This window comes from Delphinus delphis, chromosome 5 (genome assembly GCF_949987515.2).
Source record: "Delphinus delphis chromosome 5, mDelDel1.2, whole genome shotgun sequence".
Taxonomy (NCBI): domain Eukaryota; kingdom Metazoa; phylum Chordata; class Mammalia; order Artiodactyla; family Delphinidae; genus Delphinus; species Delphinus delphis.
The window spans coordinates 47,437,298-47,457,034 of record NC_082687.1 but is presented as its reverse complement, the minus strand read 5'-3'; positions in this window follow the sequence as shown (position 1 = coordinate 47,457,034).

Below are 19,737 nucleotides of genomic sequence, written 5' to 3'. Positions count from 1 at the left end.
TTCCTCGCCATCATCAATCTGAGTTCCTACACAGCCTTCAGTTGCTGCTCAGACATAAGCAAGTTTCTCTCAGCCACTTACTGGCCATGTGACCCTCTGTTATGACATCGGATCAAGCCACTCTAATCTCATCTCTGGACTGTAACAGCCTCTTAACTGGTCCCCTGAGACTTGCCCCACTACTGTCTATCCTCCAGACAACCATTAGAATATTCTTTAATAGTATAAGTTAGATGAACTACCACACTTAAAACTTTCCAAAGTTTCCCATTGAACCAGAAAAAATATCTGCACTTCTTAATACAGCACTGGAATCCCTACATGAACTGGCCACCCTTCAAACTCTTCATATACATCTCACTCTACTCATACCCCAGCCACCATGGTGCAACCGCTCTGTCCTTTTTCTCTCTCCTTGAAGATGCCACTTGCTTCCTTCTCAGGTCCTTTGCATCTGCTGTTCCTTGTGCTTGGAATACATTTCCTCCTTTCTATTTATCAGTTCTTACCTCAAATGTTACCACCTCAGAAAGGCCTGATCTGACCTCCCTAGCTAGAACAACCATCCCCAAACCCAGGCACTCTCTTTGACAATATTCTCTTTTATCTTCTTCATAACACTTATCACTACCTACTTCTGTGTTTATTATCTGTCTTCCCCCACTGGAATATAAGCACCCTAAAGGTAGGGACCCCATTTGACTGCTATATCCTTAGTGCCTAGAACAGTGCTGGCCCATAGTAAATATTCAATAAATATGTGTGACTAACCACCTGTTACTTTCTGGATAAAATCCAAACTTATTATGGCAATCAAGTGCTACATCATGTGACCTGGTTAATGTCTTCAGACTCATCTCTTGCTTCTCCACTATGAAGTAGTGCTGGTCTGATAAACTTAAAAGAGTAATTCTAAGTAACTGTAAATATATCAAAGCTTCACATAAAATCTTTGCCACAATCCAAATACCAGGAAGGATGGAAAAAAGGAAGAAGGGAAAGCAGAAGGAAGGAAGGAAGAAAAGGAAGAAGGAAGGAAGGAAGAGAGGGAGGGAGAACAGGAAAAGGAAGGAAGGAAGAAAAGGGGGAAAGGAAACAGTTGTCATGTGGTAGGCATGTGTCAGGGTGGGTGAAGGATACAAAAGCATCAAAGTAAAGAGCTTTGCTTCTTATACAGGAGAATTCAAATAAAGAGAAGTAGAATAAAGGACAGGGTAAGTTTCTATTGCACATGGAAAATTATGATGCCTGACAGATGATGTTATAAGTGTTACAAGCAAGCAAGAAAAGTGTTCATAGACACTGATGATTTGCTCTGAGAACGTTACATATACATTTTAGTTCTCCAACTAGAAATTTGGTTTTTCCCAAAGACAAGAACCACCTTTCCTCCTTTCTTCCTTCCTTCATTTTGGTGGAGACCCCAAAGCCTTGAGTGCAGCATTCCACATGTAGTGGAAAATCAATAAATGCTTACTGAACAGTTACAGGAATGGATGCATGTCTACGGTTCATGGGGTTGAAAGTGAGTGAGAGGTGGGTTAGTGGATGGCAAGGAAAAGTTGATGCCTCCTTCTGCAAAGTCAAGAGTATCTCCATGGAGGTCGTCCATGGACCCAACCCAAAGCCAGAGTCAGAACCAAGAGTCACGCTTCAGCCACAGAGGAAAAGGCAGTGGAAAATCCTTCCTGACAAGAACAAATATGACACCCAAAGTACTTATCCTTGTAGAGAAAAGGAAACCTATATCTGGCCCTCTAACTGGAGCCACTGCATGCTTTCAGGGCAGAGAGAGAATTTTCAAGCACCAGAGCAGAAAACACTTAACATAATGATGGGCTGAGTACAATTATCTCCTCTCCCCTCCTACTCCATTGCAGGCAGGAAAATGGCTACCAGGGTCAAGTGTAAGGTGACCCTGAACAGCAGCTGGAGGGGACCTGCCTGTTTCAACACAGTCTATGGAGAAGCATTTCCAGAGCATCTGACAAATGATGCTAAGTGCCTGGGAACAGCAGGCTGAAGAGGAGAGGCTGCCCATCAGTTCCTGATCTGCTTTAGCATCTGAGTAGCACTTTCTTTTGGGCATGTCAACAGCACTTGTCTCCCTGTAGATGAGTAGCAAGTATGGATGTTTCAAAAGCAAAAGCATATTCTCAGTTTTAAGGTGAGAGGGGAGGAAAGATAAAGTTCTTTCTTTAAAAATAGGGAAGAACTCATTCTGTTTGTGATCAACTATGTGTGGTCGGTCTAAAGGGTTTCCCTTGAGAGAGATGGTCCTGTCCCCAAACGAATATATTTCATTTCACTGAGGACACCCACACTCAGGGAAGCAAGATGGAGGTGCAGGTGCTAACACCATGCCTACGCACAAGATACCAGAAATATAAAATGAAACGGATTTTGAGAAAGAAATAGCCGAGTTCCAAGATGGCAGTGATGTTGCCAAAACTGAATTCTTTGTCATAAAATTAATTTAATGGGTTGCAACCAGTATCCCTTCCTTCTTCTTTTTAATGATAAGGTAAACATACATAATGCTTACTAAGTATCAGACAGTGTTTGAAGCACTTTGTGAATATTAACTCATTTAATCCTTGTACCATCCCTAGGTGGGTACTTTATGCCTCTATTTTATAGATGATGAAACTGAGGCATAAAGAAGCTACATGGCTTGCCCAGAGTCACGCAGCAAAACCAGGATTTAAAATACAAAGACTGGGATAAAATATTTGCAAATGAAGCAACTGACAAGGGATTAACCTCCAAAACATGCAAACAGCTCATGCAGCTCTATATCAAAAAAGCAAACAACCCAGTCAAAAAATGGGCAGAAAATCTAAATAGACATTTCCCCAAAGAAAACATACAGATGGGCAAAAAGCACATGAAAAGATGCTCAACATCACCAATCATTAGAGAAATGCAAATCAAAACCACAATGAGGTATCACCTCACACCGGTCAGAAAGGCCATCATCAGTCTACAAACATCAAAAAGTCTACAAACGGACTTCCCTGGTGGTGCAGTGGTTGAGAGTCCGCCTGCCAATGCAGGGGACACGGGTTCGTGCCCCGGTCCGGGAAGATCCCACATGCCGCGGAGCGGCTGGGCCCGTGAGCCATGGCCACTGAGCTTGCGCGTCCGGAACCTGTGCTCCGCAACAGGAGAGGCCACAACAGTGAGAGGCCCGCATACCGAAAAAAAAAAAGTCTACAAACAATAAATGCTGAAGAACGTGTGAAGAAAAGGGAACCCTCCTACACTGTTGGTGGGAATGTAAATTGGTACAACCACTATGGAGAAGTACGGAGGTTCCTTAAAAAACTAAAAATAGACCTACCGTAGGATCCAGCAATCACACTCCTGGGCATATATCCAGAGAAAACCATAGTTCGAAAAGATACATGCACCCCAATGTTCATGGCAGCACTATTTACAATAGCCAAGACATGGAAGCAACCTAAATGTCCATCAACAGATGAATGGGTAAAGAAGATGTGGTATATATACAATGGAATATTACTCAGCCATAAAAAAAACATAATGCCATTTTCAGCAACATGGATGGACCTAGAGATTATCATACTAAGTGAAGTCAGACCAAGAAAGACAAATATCATATGATATCACTTATATGTGGAATCTAAAAAAAAAAAAATGATACAAACGAACTTATTTATAAAACAGAAACAGACTGATGGACTTTGAAAACAAATTTATGGTTACCAAAGGGGAAACGTGAAGGGGAGGGATAAATTAGGAGTTTGGGATTAACAAATACACACTACTATATACAAAATAGGTAATCAACAAGGACTTACTGTATTGCACAGGGAACTCTACTCAATATTCAGTAATAACCTATATGGGAAAATCTGAAAAAGAATGGATATATGTATATGTATAAATGGATCACTTTGCTGTATCCCTGAAACTAACACAACATTGTAAATCAATTATACTCTAATATAAAATAAAACTTAAAAACAAAATAAATAAAATAAAATACAAAGACTGCCTCCAGAGACCTGGCTATTAACCAAGCAATTCTGACTCTTGTGGTTATGACCTGCAAATAACTACCCCAGAACCAAAGGTCTTTAAATAATAACTACATTGTTAATATTCATTATGGAAAATATCAAATATATAGAAAATCAGAGAAAATAGTATAATGAACTCCTTCATAACCCACAGCTTAGCTCCAACAATGATCAAATCATGGCTAATCTTGTTTTATCTAGAGCCTTAGCCCCCAGTAATGGATTATTTTGAAGGAAATCCCAGGCATCATATCATCTGGAAGCATTTTGGAGAGCAGTGCTGGCAGATCTTTTTTAATAACAGTTTTATTGAGATATAACTCACATAATCATAAAATTTACCCATTTAAATGTACATTTCAATGGTTTTTAGTAGATTCACAAAGTTGCACAATTATTACCACAATCAATTTTAGAACATTTTTATCACTCCAAAAAGAAGTTCCATAACCACTAATAGTCACTGCCCATCCCTCACCTCCCCAGCCCCTGGCAATCACCAATCTACTTTCTATCTCTATGGATTTGTCTATTCTGGACATTTCATATTAATGGAATCATACTGTATGTGGTCCTTTGTGATTGGCTTCTTCCACCTAGCTTAACGTTTTCAAAGTTCATCCATGTTGTAGCATGTATCAGTACTTCATTACCCTTCGTGGTTGCATCATATTCCATTATATGGATATACCACATTTTGTTTATCCATTCATCAGTTGATAGACATTTAGGCTGTTTCCACTTTTTGGCTAATATGTGTAAAGCTACTATGAACATTCATGTAAAAGTTTTTGTGTGAACATATGTTTTCAGTTCTCTTAGGTACACATCTAGGAGTGAAATTGCTGGGTAGTATGGTAGCTCTTAGTTTAACTTTTTCAGGAACTGCCAGTCTGTTTTCCAAAGCAGTGGCACCATATCACATTCCCACCATCAATGTATGAGGATTCCAATTTCTTCACATACTCACCAACACTTGTTATCTTTTTTTTTTTTTTGCGGTACACGGGCCTCTCACTGTCGTGGCCTCTCCCACTGCGGAGCACAGGCTCCGGACGCACAGGCTCAGTGGCCATGGCTCACGGGCCCAGCCGCTCCGCGGCATGTGGGATCTTCCCGGACCGGGGCACGAACCCACGTCCCCTGCATTGGCAGGCAGACTCCCAACCACTGCGCCACCAGGGAAGCCCCTATCTGTCTTTTTGATCATAGCCATCCTAGCGGGTGTGAAGTAGTTCCTCATTGTGGTTTTGATTCTCATTTCCCTGATGGCTTATGATGTTGAGAATCTTGTCATATGGCTGGCAGATTTAAACCAGCAGATTCTCACTTTAGGATTCTTTTTGGAACACCTCTTTTAATTCTAAAATGTTTGTTCTCTCTTCTATCAAGAGAATGTTCATACAGTTTGGTATCCTATTTTCTGCTTCTTTCATCCCTGTTCCCCATACTTCCAGCTATTCCAAACTTAGTCTCTAGCTAGACTCCATAAAGAGCTACTTTCTAAAGTAGTCCTTCCATGTTTTATTTCCTTCATAGTATTTATCACTGTCTATAAATAAATAAATAATCGTATTTACTTGTTTATTGTCTGTTTTCCCATACACACTCTGAAACACAGTCATCCCTTGGTATCCACAGGGGTTGGTTCCAGGACCACCCCCACCCCCATTCTGGCCCCATGGATACCAAAATTCATGGGTACTCAAGTCCTTTATATAATATGGCATAGCATTTGCATATAACCTACACACATCCTCTCACATACTTCAAATTATCTCTAGATTATTTGTAATAACTAATGCAATGCAAATGCTACATAAATAGCCATAAATACAATGTAAATGCTCTGTCAATAGTTGCCAGTGTGCAGCAAATTCAACTTTGCTTTTTGGGACTTTCTGGAATTTTTTTCCCAAATATTTTTGATCTGTGGTTGGTTGAATCCACAGATGCGGAACCCATGGATATAGAGGGTAGACTGTAATTAGCCCCATAAGAGGAAGAGACTGTGTCTATTTGTTTACCACTGTATCCGAGTGCCTAGAATAGAGACATAGCAGAAATTCAATAGATATTTGGTGACTGAGTGAATAATCAGATTGTGGAGTTCTTATTTGATTTTGTTATGCTACACTGCACATAACCTTTCATAGCTTTTTGAAATAAACTGCATTTCCTAAGGATGGTCTCTGAAATACAGAAGAGTGAAATACATCTTCGTCACACATTTACAAAAGGAAAGATATCAGCAACACTCTAAATGCTTAGTATGTATAACTTGAAATACTGTGCAAGACTTTTAAATGATGTTTACAGAAAGATTGTACTACTACAAGCATGTTTGCTCTATTACATGAAAAAGAGCAGGATACAAATATGTATGACACTATGATTATAAATAGGGCTCTTTTTTAATGCTTAGAGATGAGATCGTGAGGAAATAAACCAAAATGTTTGCAGCATTTTCTTTGGGTGATATAATTCAAGGCCACTGTTTTTCTCTCTTCCTCTTTCTACTTTTGCATATTTTCTATCATGAACATGTGTTACTCATGATAAGAAACAAAAATAACTTTAAGAAAAGCTATAATCTGCATAGAAATCTCACCATAAAAAAGGAGGCATTTTTACTGATTTTTATATGAATTTGAAGCAATAGTTTACAAAATGAAAAAAATCAAGCCAGAGTTGTTATTTACATTACCAAACGGATGAGGGGAGTTTTCTCCTTATAATAATGTTTTCTCTTTAATGTTCAGGCTAATAAACAAAAGCTGAATAATAAAATAACCTTAAACCCCTAATAAAGTACTGGATATAAGACAATGTTCGTCATTGACTGTCAGTCACTACGTGTATCCTAATGGAAAAACACAACGTACAAATAGTCTTGACAAAAATTTAATTTAAATCTGATCAAGCTTCTAGATTAAATAAAACAGACTAAATAAAGCCTCTTAAGGGAAATTTTATTTTTACCTTTTTAATCAGAATTTAAAATTCATATGTAGATTGCATTGTATTTCTACGGCAGTACTGATATTATTGATATTATTCAGATTCTGAGTTAAACACGAAAGTTGATATATAGAGAGATATATAGATATAATTGTTTATTTCTTCATTGCTTTAGGTGTGATAATAATATTGTGGTTATGTTTTTTATCTTTTAGAGGTATATCTGAAATATGTAGGGATAATATGATATTATGACTGAGATTTGCATCAAGATAATATGAAGGGGGGAAGTGAGTAAGTAAGGGTATAAATAAAGTTGGCCATGTGTTGATCATGTTGAAACTGGGCAATGAATATGGGGTTCACTGTATTAGCTGCTACACTTTTGCATGTTTTATATTTTCAATGATAAAAAGTTAGACGGAGGGTGGAGGAGGCTACAACCAGGCCTACCGTTAAGAAGAGCAGGATAGTAAGTAGTCTGCCACGTCACAGAACCCTGACCAGTCACGCTTCATTACAGACTCCCCTATCACCTACCCCATCCTCCCTTCTCCATCCTTTTTCTATGCTCATGCTCCTTTCCGTTGTTTAGCTTTTACTCTGGAAATTCAGCCTTGACTTAACTCTCTCATACCAGACCCTCTGGCTGATAGACCTTAACTTCATATTTCAGTTACTATTGCTGGGTAACAAATCATCCCAAAACTTGGTGGGCTAAAACAACAACAATCATTTTTTTTATCTCTCATGGTTCTGGGGGTTGACTAGGTTGAGCTGTGCTGTTCTCACTCACAGCCTGTCACATAGTTACAATCAGAAGGTTTCCTCGCTCTTAAATCTGGCAATCAATGCTGGCTGTTGGTTGGGATGTCAGCTGAGGCTGTCAGCCAGAACACCTACCGGTGGGCTCTCCATGTGACCTGGGCTTCCACATAGCATGGTGGTGAGGTACCAAGAGCTAGCATCCCAGTAATATCCCAGGTAGCAAATCTATCACCTTTATAACCTAGTTCAGGAAACATCACTTCAACCACAGTCACTAGCCACACACATTCAGTGGGAGAAAAGTAGGTCCCACGTCTTGATGAGAGGAGTGTCAATGTCACATTGCAAGATGAGCCTGTGGAATGAAGATCTTGTTGCAGCCATCTTAGAATACTCAATCTGTCATATTTTGGGTCCCCCTTGGCATGCACATTAGTTTCTCTGGCTCTGACCAGTTCCCAATGATCAGCAAGCCAAACAGCACTTTTCATCTTAGAGCTTTCATCCATCTGGCCCTCTCAGCTTGCAGATTCCCCTTGGCACCAAAATTTACATTCCAGCACTGGTGCTGCCAGCTACCCAGACTTCTACCTCTACCCCTGACTGCTCACCATTCCTCCTCCCTCCTCTCTTGCCCATTCCAAAATGTATAAGGACACAGCAGCAGATTACACTGGCCATATACACTTGAAAATACTCTACCTTTACAAACCTGGCCCAAGGAATACAAATAGGCAGATATGAAATATTGTGGTAACAGACATGCTTAATTAAATTGTACAACTGTCCAAAGACTGTGCATTCTTGATGTTGGCTTGTGTCATTATTATACAATAGACAATAAAAGTTCTCAATGTCAGTATCCTGGGGAAATTTCTTACTTTTAAGTACCAGGTAGGAAAAAAAAATCATTCTGTACAAAACATTCATGTCACCAGAAACGCTGTGGCACCCTCTGCTGTCAGGAAACAAAGTTTAAGGTACTCTGGGTTCATTTTCCCTGCAGGATTCTCCAGCATCCTCATACCATATGCTGCCAATCATCTTATCCAGATGCAAAAGCATAAATCAGAAAGCGGAGGAAAATCATGGGGCTTAATTTGGGCAAGATAGTAAAGGTAAAGAATGAAAATCCAATCAGCGTATGTAGCTGAATGGTAATAAGTAGGAAAGGGAAAAGGGAGCCAGGTAGAAAATCTCAAGAGATAGCAGATATCAAAGACATCATAATATAGCAATCTCTGTCTAAACTCTTTATGTAAGTAAGGTTAATCTCCACAAATAACCCATGAAACACAGAAAGATTAAACAAGTTGCCCAGGGTCACATAGCAAGTAAATGGCAGAGCTGGGATACAAATCCCAGCCATCTGTCTCCATAGTCTGTGTCCTTAACCACTCTGCTCTACTGCCCAGGAAATAAATATGACTACTGGGGGTAGGCGGTATGGGGAGAGTTACTCCTTTAAATGTAACAAGAATTATTATTAGATATTATTGCTCTTATCTAAAAGAAAACTGATTGGCAGGAAAATTACTTGCCCCAAGCTAAGCAGAGAAATTAGGAAGTAATCCAAGTCCCCTATCCACAATAAAACCATTCTGAAGTTTAGAAGATTCTTTCCCTCCTAAATTTAGCAACAATTTTGTTCTTTTGAGAAATCAAAATGTATTACAATGACCCCAAAAGTAATGTCTCTCATCACAACCTCACTAGAATCCATCAGCTGCTTTTACAAAGAGAATGGATTCCCCCTATAACAAGTTCAAGGTCTACATAATCAGACTGATTCATCCACCAACCAACCAATCAGCTGAGCAGAGTCACTCGTAGAGTTCCAAATCCAAAGACTGGTTCACTTGCCAAGGGAGAGCAGAAAAATACCTTTCCTCATAAAGGACAAGGCAACCAGTTCCCGTCCTCCTCAGTGGAAAAATGAGTCTAACGGGTCTGGGGCAGAGTCAGAGGGATGTCCAAGGGGTTAGAGAGCTCTGGGCTGCAGGCTGAATGGAAAGGACCACATTCCTGGTGCTAGAAGAACCTCATGGCTGTGAGGCCCTCTAGGCAGAGCAAGGAGTAAGGCCCAATCCACTTGAGGCCATTTGTCCCTGGGCAGACTCCCAAGCCCTCCGCAGCCAGAACTCAGGTGATAACGGTAGGGCCCAGACTCAGTTCCAGTCACTGGAGACTTGGGGATATTGCTACAGTTCACTGGGAGCACATGCTTGGAGATCACCTCAATACTGCAAACAAGAAGGATATGAGCCTTGATGTCTACTGAGGGCCCAGTACACACAGGCACTATTTTTAGTGCTTTAGATTTTATCTTATTCAAACCTCACCACACAAACCCTATGAGGCTGTCACTACCACCCTTATTTCACAAAGAGTAATATGTCTGGGAAGTTAAGAACTGACCAAGGTCACATGCCAGTATGTGTTAGATTAGATTGACAGAATTTGAACTTGTCTCTCTGCTTTCAAAGTCAAAGCCATTTCTATTATATCAGGCTGCTCACAACAACATACAATTCATGACATTGGGCAACTCAGAGTTGTTTCTGGCCCTTCCCCCAAAATTTTAGACTAGCCTAAGAGCCCAAATGTTTGGATATACAAATACACCTAGATTGCAATGCTCGCTATGACATTGGGAAGTACAGCTTAGACAAGATACTTCTTCTATTTACTCCTCCATGTTTCCCATCTTTCTCCCATATTCCTCATGTCTCCCTTCTCCCAACCTAGATCATCTCTCGTGGTCTATATGTCTTGGGATGGTGTTTATCAAAGGGGACAACACTATTTATTCCGGCCTCCAATGCATGTGTATTATACAGAGACTCAGAGGAGATAATGGTGCAGAAAATAACAAGAAACTTTCCCTTTGCAGGGCTTCACAGAAAGCTTGGGCAAGTAAATTGAAGTTTGCTGGGCTTCAGTTTGATCAAGCAAAACCAGAGTGGGCTGCACTATATGGTCTTCCAGGTCTAAAGTCTATGATTCCATTATTTTTTTTTAAATCTGTTAATCTTCACAATGAAACAGCCGCAAAGAAATACATCAACTCACAAAGAAAAAGGTCAAAAGGAGATAGATTAAGTCTAACAAATACTGCTCTTTGCCTAGAATATCAACATGATTTAATTTTTTTAAAAAGTGCCCAGACTTACTCCAGCCAGCACTGCTTCACCCTCAAGATGACAGACTGGAAGGTAGGCTTTGCCTAGTGTCACAGCCCACCATCCCTGGAGGTCAGGCCAAATTTAGAGTCCATAACAGGAAGAGGTTATTTATCTCATCCTCTACAAGTTCCATTTGGCCCACAGGGTCTGACCAGATTCAGATTACCTTCCATCCAGTGGATGCCAGGACAACAGGGCTTCTCCATATTCTTTCCTCAGGTAATCAATCCTGCCCTCTTTGGAAGTATTAAGAAAGCCTCCATCCTTTTCCCCATGGCTTCCCCATTCACCCTACCCCATCAGAGGGAGTTACCTGATAGTGGTGAGATTTGGGAGTCATTGCACATGCATGGTGAGATTTGGGAAAAGCCATTGCACATGCGTGGTCTAAGCCCTTTCTTGGCTCTAGCCTTGCCCCTAGCAGCTGCAGTGTTTAGGACTCACTGGTCCCCTCCTCAGGGCAGAGACCCCCCCTATGGAGTAAAGCCTGCCGTCAGTGACTGTAGGTAAATTCAACTTAGAGTAAGGAAGAGAAAACTCAATTTGGCCTTGGTTCCAAGCCTCAATCTCCTTTCCAGCTTTAGCAGCAATATCTCACTCCCATATTTACTTTCCAATTGATTCAGAACTTGATTCAGAACTCTGGAGGCATGTAACTCTAATACTTCAAGGGAATACTTTAAGAGAAGGCACAGATCAGATTAAGTTCAATATCAAGCAATGTACAATTTGCTCTAAAGGAAATTAGAATTCAACAAGGAGATTAAAGTATAAATAATCTAAGCAATGCAGACTGGAACGAATGCCAATCAGAGATTTCAAGTAAATGCTGTTGTGATGCCCAGGGGGAGGTGGTGAGAAGGGGGCGGGGGACAACGGTCCAGGGCAATTGTGGATGGGTCTCCAAAAGAAATCTTTTTGATATTGTGACCAGACCGGGGGAGAATGTCCAGAACTGTCTTTTCCTTTCAAGGTTCTCCAGGCTCAGGCAGGCTCAGTTCCTCAGGGTCCCCAGCACGTAAGAGGATGAGGAGCAATGGCTGAAATCACAGCAGCCCCTAAAGAGGCTAAAGGAATGTTTATCCTACTTAGCTCATTCTGAATTCTGACTCTAGAAAAATAGAATATGCAACATGGTAATAAGGACAGAGTGAAAATGGGACAGAATAGTTGAAAGCAGGTGGGTGATTAAAGGAAGTTTTGACTCCAATTTGAGTATCATATTGTTTGCCTCTGGGGGAGCGGGGGGAGTGAAACCAGCCTGATGCTTTGATCCTGATCAGAGGTTTACAAGAGTAGATGTTTGACATGCCTAAGCAACAAAATCTGGACAAGGACAATCCTTAATGAACTGGGGAATGGCAAGCGTTACACCAGGGACCCCGTGTATCACCTATCACAGAGTGGGCCTGTTAGTTTCCATCCACAGGAAGTTAAGCTTAACTGCTTATTCTAAAATAGAGAACACGTAAGTCACAGGCTTACAAACCTCCCAAAGACTATAATTTTGTGGTCCCTGTGTGGCAGGACCAAGCCAAAAAGTTGTCCTGAAGAGGCTATTTCTAAACGGCTCACAACTTACTGAGCCACCTGAGGCTGTTAGAAACCAGCAAAAGCACTCCTGGAACATTACCAGCCACATACCCACCTCTCCTATGCCAGAAACAACTTGAGGTCATTTACTGTGTTACTCATTTTTTTAATAATCCAGCTCTAGATATTGTGCCTGGCACACACTTGGTGCAAAGTAAATGCCTGGTAAATGCGATAAATGAGTAGATGAACCTATCAATCAGATTCCAGCATGACTTGATTCCTGTCTTCTAGTTTGAGAAAGATGTGATCCCACCAGACTTCAATCAATATATCCTAGTACTAACCACTTCTTTGTCTTTTCCAAGAAGTTTTGCACATACATGTACACACACAAACTTGTATCAAATTCTTACACACAGTAACACCTGGAAACAGTTTTTTTTTTAAATGTCAATAGAAATTCAACAAATTCTTATGAACAAGGTGTTGGAAGAGATGAAAAGCTCCGTCACTAACCTCAGAAAGCAATACAGGCTTTTCTCACCCCCAAAGCCCATGGGGTTAGTGTCTGCCACAGCCCACCTTGCTTACCTCCACCTCGCCTGCCCTCTGCAACGCAGCTGGGCTTTCAGTAGCTTTAGCTGTACCCCTACCCCAGCTTTGTCCTTGAGAAGCTTTATATACATATCTTCTCATATACAATGCTGAAATGAGAAGGGGAAAGACAAAAATTGAATGATAATAAAGGAAATGCTAACTCCTTTTAAGGCTCATACAGTGTGCTATAGTTTAGAAAAAGGAGAGGTTAAAAAAGAGTTTTGGATGCTAATCAGCAGTCATGCAGAAGGCAAACTCTGAGCTGGACTAGCAAGAGGCAGGCCTCTGACAACTACATTTTTCGGAGAATGATCATTCCTGAAGGAACCACGTGTGCAAAGGCAAAAAGCAAAAATGCAAAGCCGAAGAGCAAAAACCCAAAGGTGTGTTTAAGAAATATATGTAAATGAAAAATGAACAATAAAATTGAAAAGATAAAACTAGAACAACAGAGAGGGCAGACAGCAGAAGCAAGAACTACAATCCTGCAGCCTGTGGAACAAAAACCACACAAAGACAGACAAGATGAAAAGGCAGAGGGCTATGTACCAGATGAAGGAACAAGATAAAACCCAAAAAAAACAACTAAATGAAGAGGAGATAGGCAACATTCCAGAAAAAGAATTCAGAATGATAGTGAAAAACAGAGTAAAGAAAAAAGAATGAAAAGAAATGAAGACAGCCTAAGAGACCTCTGGGACAACATTAAATGCAACAACGTTCACATTATAGGGGTCCCAGAAGGAGAGAGAGAAAGAAGGACCAGAGAAAATATTTGAAGAGATTATAGACGAAAACTTCCCTAAAATGGGAAAGGAAATAGCCACCCAAGTCCACGAAGCGCATCAAGTCCCATACAGGATAAACCCAAGGAGGAACATGCCGAGCCACATAGTAATCAAATTGGCAAAAATTAAAGACAAGGAAAAATTATTGAAAGCAGCAAGGGAAAAACGACAAATAACATACAAGGGAACTCCCATAAGGTTAACAGCTGATTTCTCAGCAGAAACTCTACAAGCCAGAAGGGAGCAGCATGATATACTTTAAGTGATGAAAAGGAAGAACCTACAACCAAGATTACTCTACCCGGCAAGGATCTCATTCAAATTCGATGGAGAAATCAAAAGATTTACAGACAAGCAAAAGCTAAGAGAATTCAACACCACCAAACCAGCTTTACAAAAACTGCTAAAGGAACTTCTCTAAGTGGGAAACACAAGAGAAGAAAAGGACCTACAAAAACAAACAAAAACAATTAAGAAAATAGTCATAGGAACATACATATCGATAATTACCTTAAATGTGAATGGATTAAGTGCTCCGAACAAAAGGCACATGCTTGCTGAATGGATACAAAAACAAGACCCATATATATACTGTCTACAAGAGACCCACTTCAGACCTAGGGACACATACAGACTGAAAGTGAGGGGTTGGAAAAAGATATTCCATGCAAATGGAAATCAAAAGAAAGCTGGAGTAGCAATACTCGTATCAGATAAAATAGACTTTAAAATAAAGAATGTTACAAGAGACAAGGAAGGACACTACATAATGATCAAGGGATCAATCCAAGAAGATGATATAACAATTATAAATATATATGCACACAACATAGGAGCACCTCAATACATAAGTAAGGCATTTGCTAACAGCTCTAGAAGAGGAAATCGACAGTAACACAATAATAGTGGGGGACTTTAACACCTCACTTACACCAATGGACAGATCATCCAAACAGAAAGTTAATAAGGAAACACAAGCTTTAAATGACACAACAGACCAGATAGATTTAATTGATATTTATAGGACATTCCATCCAAAAAAGAGCAGAACAGCAGATTACGCTTTCTTCTCAAGTGTGCACAGAACATTCACCAGGATAGTTCACATCTTGAGTCACAAATCAAGCCTCAGTAAATTTAAGAAAATTGAAATCATATCAAGCATCTTTTCTGACCACAATGCTATGAGATTAGAAATGAATTACACAGAAAAAAACATAAAGAACACAAACACATGGAGGGTAAACAGTATGTTACTAAATAACCAAGAGATCACTGAAGAAATCAAAGAGGAAATCAAAAAATACCTAGAGACAAATGACAATGCAAACACGACGATCCAAAATCTATTGAACCAGGAAGCAATAGAACACATGAACAGACCAATCACAAGTAATGAAACTGAAACTGTGATTAAAATCTTCCAACAGGGCTTCCCTGGTTGCGCAGTGGTTGAGAGTCCGCCTGCCGATGCAGGGGACACGGGTTCGTGCCCTGGTCCAGGAAGATCCCACATGCCTCGGAGCGGCTGGGCTCATGAGCCATGGCCGCTGAGCCTGCGCGTCTGGAGCCTGTGCTCCACAACGGGAGAGGCCACAATGGTGAGAGGCCCGTGAACCGCAAAAAAAAAAAAAAAATCTTCCAACAAACAAAAGTCCAGGACCGGATGGCTTCACAGGTGAATTCTATCAAACATTTACAAGAGAGCAAACACCCATCCTTCTCAAACTCTTCCAAAAAATTGCGGAGGGAGGAACACTCCCAAACTCATTGTGTAAGGCCACCATCACCCTGATAACAAACCAGACAAAGATACTACAAAAAAAGAAAATTACAGACCAATATCACTGATGAATATAGATGCAAAAATCCTCAACAAAATACTAGCAAACAGAATCCAACAGCACATTAAAAGGATCATACACCATGATCAAGTGGGATTTATCCCGGGGATGCAAGGATTCTTCAATATACGCAAATCAATCAATGTTGATACACTATATTAACAAACTGAAGAATAAAAACCATATGATCATCTCAATAGATGCAGAAAAAGCTTCTGACAAAATTCAAAACCCATTTATGATAAAAACTCTCCAGAAAGTGGGCACAGAGGGAACCTACCTCCACATCATAAAGGGCATATACGGCAAACTCACAGCAAACATCGTTCTCAATGGTGAAAAACCGAAAGCATTTCCTCTAAGATCAGGAACAAGACAAGGATGTCAACTCTCACCACTATTATTCAACACAGTTCTGGAAGTCCTAGCCATGGCAATCAGAGAGGAAAAAGAAATAAAAGGAATACAAATTGGAAAAGAAGATGTAAAACTGTCACTGTTGCAGATGACACGATACTATACATAGAGAATCCTAAAGATGCCACCAGAAAACTAGAGCTAATCAATGAATCTGGTAAAGTTGCAGGATACAAAATTAATGCACAGAAATCTCTTGAATTCCTATGCACTAATGATGAAAAATCTGAAAGAGAAATTAAGGAAACACTCCCATTTACCACTGCAACAAAAAGAATAAAATACCTAGGAATAAACCTACCTAGGGAGACAAAAGACCTGTATGCAGAAAACTATAAGACACTGATGAAAGAAATTAAAGATGATACAAACAGATGGAGAGATATAACATGTTCTTAGATTGGAAGAATCAATACTGTGAAAATGACTATACTACCCAAAGCAATCTACATATTCAGTGCAATCCCTATCAAATTACCAATGGCATTTTTTACAGAACTAGAACAAAAAATCTTAAAATTTGTATGGAGACACAAAAGACCCCGAATAGCCAAAGCAGTCTTGAGGGAAAAAAACGGAGCTGGAGGAATCAGACTCCCTGACTTCAGACTATACTACAAAGCTACAGTAATCAAGACAATATGGTACTGGCACAAAAACAGAAACATAGATCAATGGAACAAGATAGAAAGCCCCGAGATAAACCCACGCACCTATGGTCAACTAATCTATGACAAAGGAGGCATGGATATACAATGGAGAAAAGACAGTCTCTTCAATAAGTGGTACTGGGAAAACTGGACAGCTACATGTAAAAGAATGAAATTAGAACACTCCCTAACACCATACACAGAAATAAACTCAAAATGGATTAAAGACCTAAATGTAAGACTGGACACTATAAAACTCTTAGAGGAAAATACAGGAAGAACACTCTTGGACATAAATCACAGCAAGATCTTTTTTGATCCACCTCCTAGAGTAATGGAAATAAAAACAAAAATAAACAAATGGGACCTAATGAAACTTCAAAGCTTTTGCACAGCAAAGGAAACCATAAACAAGACAAAAAGACAACCCTCAGAATGGGAGAAAATATTTGCTAACGAATCAACGGACAAAGGATTAATCTCCAAAATATATAAACATCTCATGCAGGTCAATATTAAAGAAACAAACAACCCAATCCAAAAATGGGCTGAAGACCTAAACAGACATTTCTCCAAAGAAGACATACAGATGGCCCAGAAGCACATGAAAAGCTGCTCAACATCACTAATTATTAGAGAAATGCAAATCAAAACTACAATGAGCTATACAAGAATGGCATACCATTCAGAATGGGCATCATCAGAAAATCTACAAACAACAAATGCTGGAGAGGGTGTGGAGAAAAGGGAACCCTCTTGCACTGCTGGTGAGAATGTAAATTGATACAGCCACTATGGAGAACAGTATGGAGGTCCCTTAAAACACTAAAAATGGAACTACCATATGATCCAGCAATCCCACTACTGGGCATATACCCAGAAAAAAACATAATTCAAGAAGACACATGCACCCCAATGTTCACTGCAACACTATTTACAATGGCCAGGTCATGGAAGCAACCTACATGCCCATCAACAGACGAATGGATAAAGAAGACGTGGTACATATATGCAATGGAATATTACTCAGCCATAAAAGCGAACGAAATTGGGTCATTTGTTGAGACGTAGTTGGATCTAGAGACTGTCAGAGTGAAGTAAGTCAGAAAGAGGAAAACAAATATCATATATTAACGCATATATGTGGAACCTAGAAAATGGTAGAGATGAACCAGTTTGCAGGGCAGAAATTGAGACACAGACATAGAGAACAAACGTTATGGACACCAAGGGGGGAAAGCCACGGGGGGTGGGGATGGTGGTGTGAGGAATTGGGCGATTGGGATTGACATGTGTACACTGATGTGTATACAATTGATCACTAATAAGAACCTGCTGTATAAAAAAATAAATAAAATGCTAACTGAATTAATAAAGATTATCCAAAAAAAAAAACTGGAACAATACTGTAAAGACGTCAATGTGTGGAATCTGGGCTAAATCAAATATACGGTAGGGAGCCTGTACATTATTTTGACTAAAATTATAACAAGTAAGTTTAGGAAAAGTAATCTGGCAAGATGGACGTGAGGCAGACAGAAAGTGAAATCAGATGGAAGACAACCAAGTAGGTATGAAACTATTATGGGAATGAAAACAGATGTGTAAGAACAAATTACAAAAGCAGACCTGCCTAAAGGTGGCATGTAATACAAAGGATTAACTGGACAAGCACAAGGGGAAAAAATCGACATGAAAATGACAATAAGAAATAAGTCCACATAGTAAGAAATAAATTCAGTGAAATAATACAAACGGCAAAAACTGTAAGAGAACTTAGAGATGATTAAAGAAATGACACAGACTTTTGAACATCCATTTCAAGTTAATTAATTCACTTCAAATTAATGTATTCACTACTGAACACCTATTAGGTGTCAAGCACATATAAGATAGGATGTTGGCTCCTTACTACTCACATTTGTTGTGATTCATGACCAAAATTTTTTTAATTAAAAGAAAATTAAATATGTGTACAATACGAAAATAGGTTTTAGTGGAAAAAAAACAAGAATGAGTTTAAAAATCTATGACACCATAAACATACTACTACTTCAAACATGAGCTAAAGTCAATATCATACACAACTCCACAATCTGGTTAAGAAGACTCTAGAAACTACAAGAGGTAAAAAGTGAACAACTTGATATACACACTTCATTAATGATAAAAGGGGCCAACAGGCTTCCATGCATCAAGAAATTCATAAACACATTGAGTTACTGGTTTTTACACTGTAAGTACACTGTACATACAAATTCTGTGGCAAGGCAATCTGACTTATTTTAGGGACAGATAATTCTGCTCTACCTTATTTCAGGGACAGATAATTCTACCATACCACCATACCAAAGATCAGACTAAGCGTTTAACATTCCTAAGCTTTTTTAAAGTCTCTATGAACAAGAAAAGAACGAAGTTATCCATTAAAAAATATTAACAGTAGTCATCTCTGAAAGATGAGTTTTTTTTAACCTTCTTTTCCTATCTCTTTCCTACAATAAAGATATTTTTGAATTAGGACAAGCCAAAACAATTTTTAAGGTTTTCCATTTTAAGTATTATGTATTGAATGCTAAGGAACTTCTGACTGTGAATGAGAACTGTTGAAGGATTTTAAGCATTGAATTGACATGTCATGGACAAACCCTTGAAGAAACCCTTGGTACATAAACTTCAAGGGCATTTGAAAACTGCTTCAAGCACATGACTGATATCATAAACACAAGCACATGATATGATAAACAAGCTTTTACATTACCAATTCTGCATTATTTTGGACAGATTTGCACCCTGAGTTGAAGATATAACTAATCAGATTTAGAGATAAAAGAAGGCAACTAAAAATGGAAGGTCTATCAAATCACAAGCTCCTCCATGACAGATGACTTAGCTATCAAGGGTAGTTTAGCAAAATGGAAGTTTGAGTTAAAGGCAGCATGGTA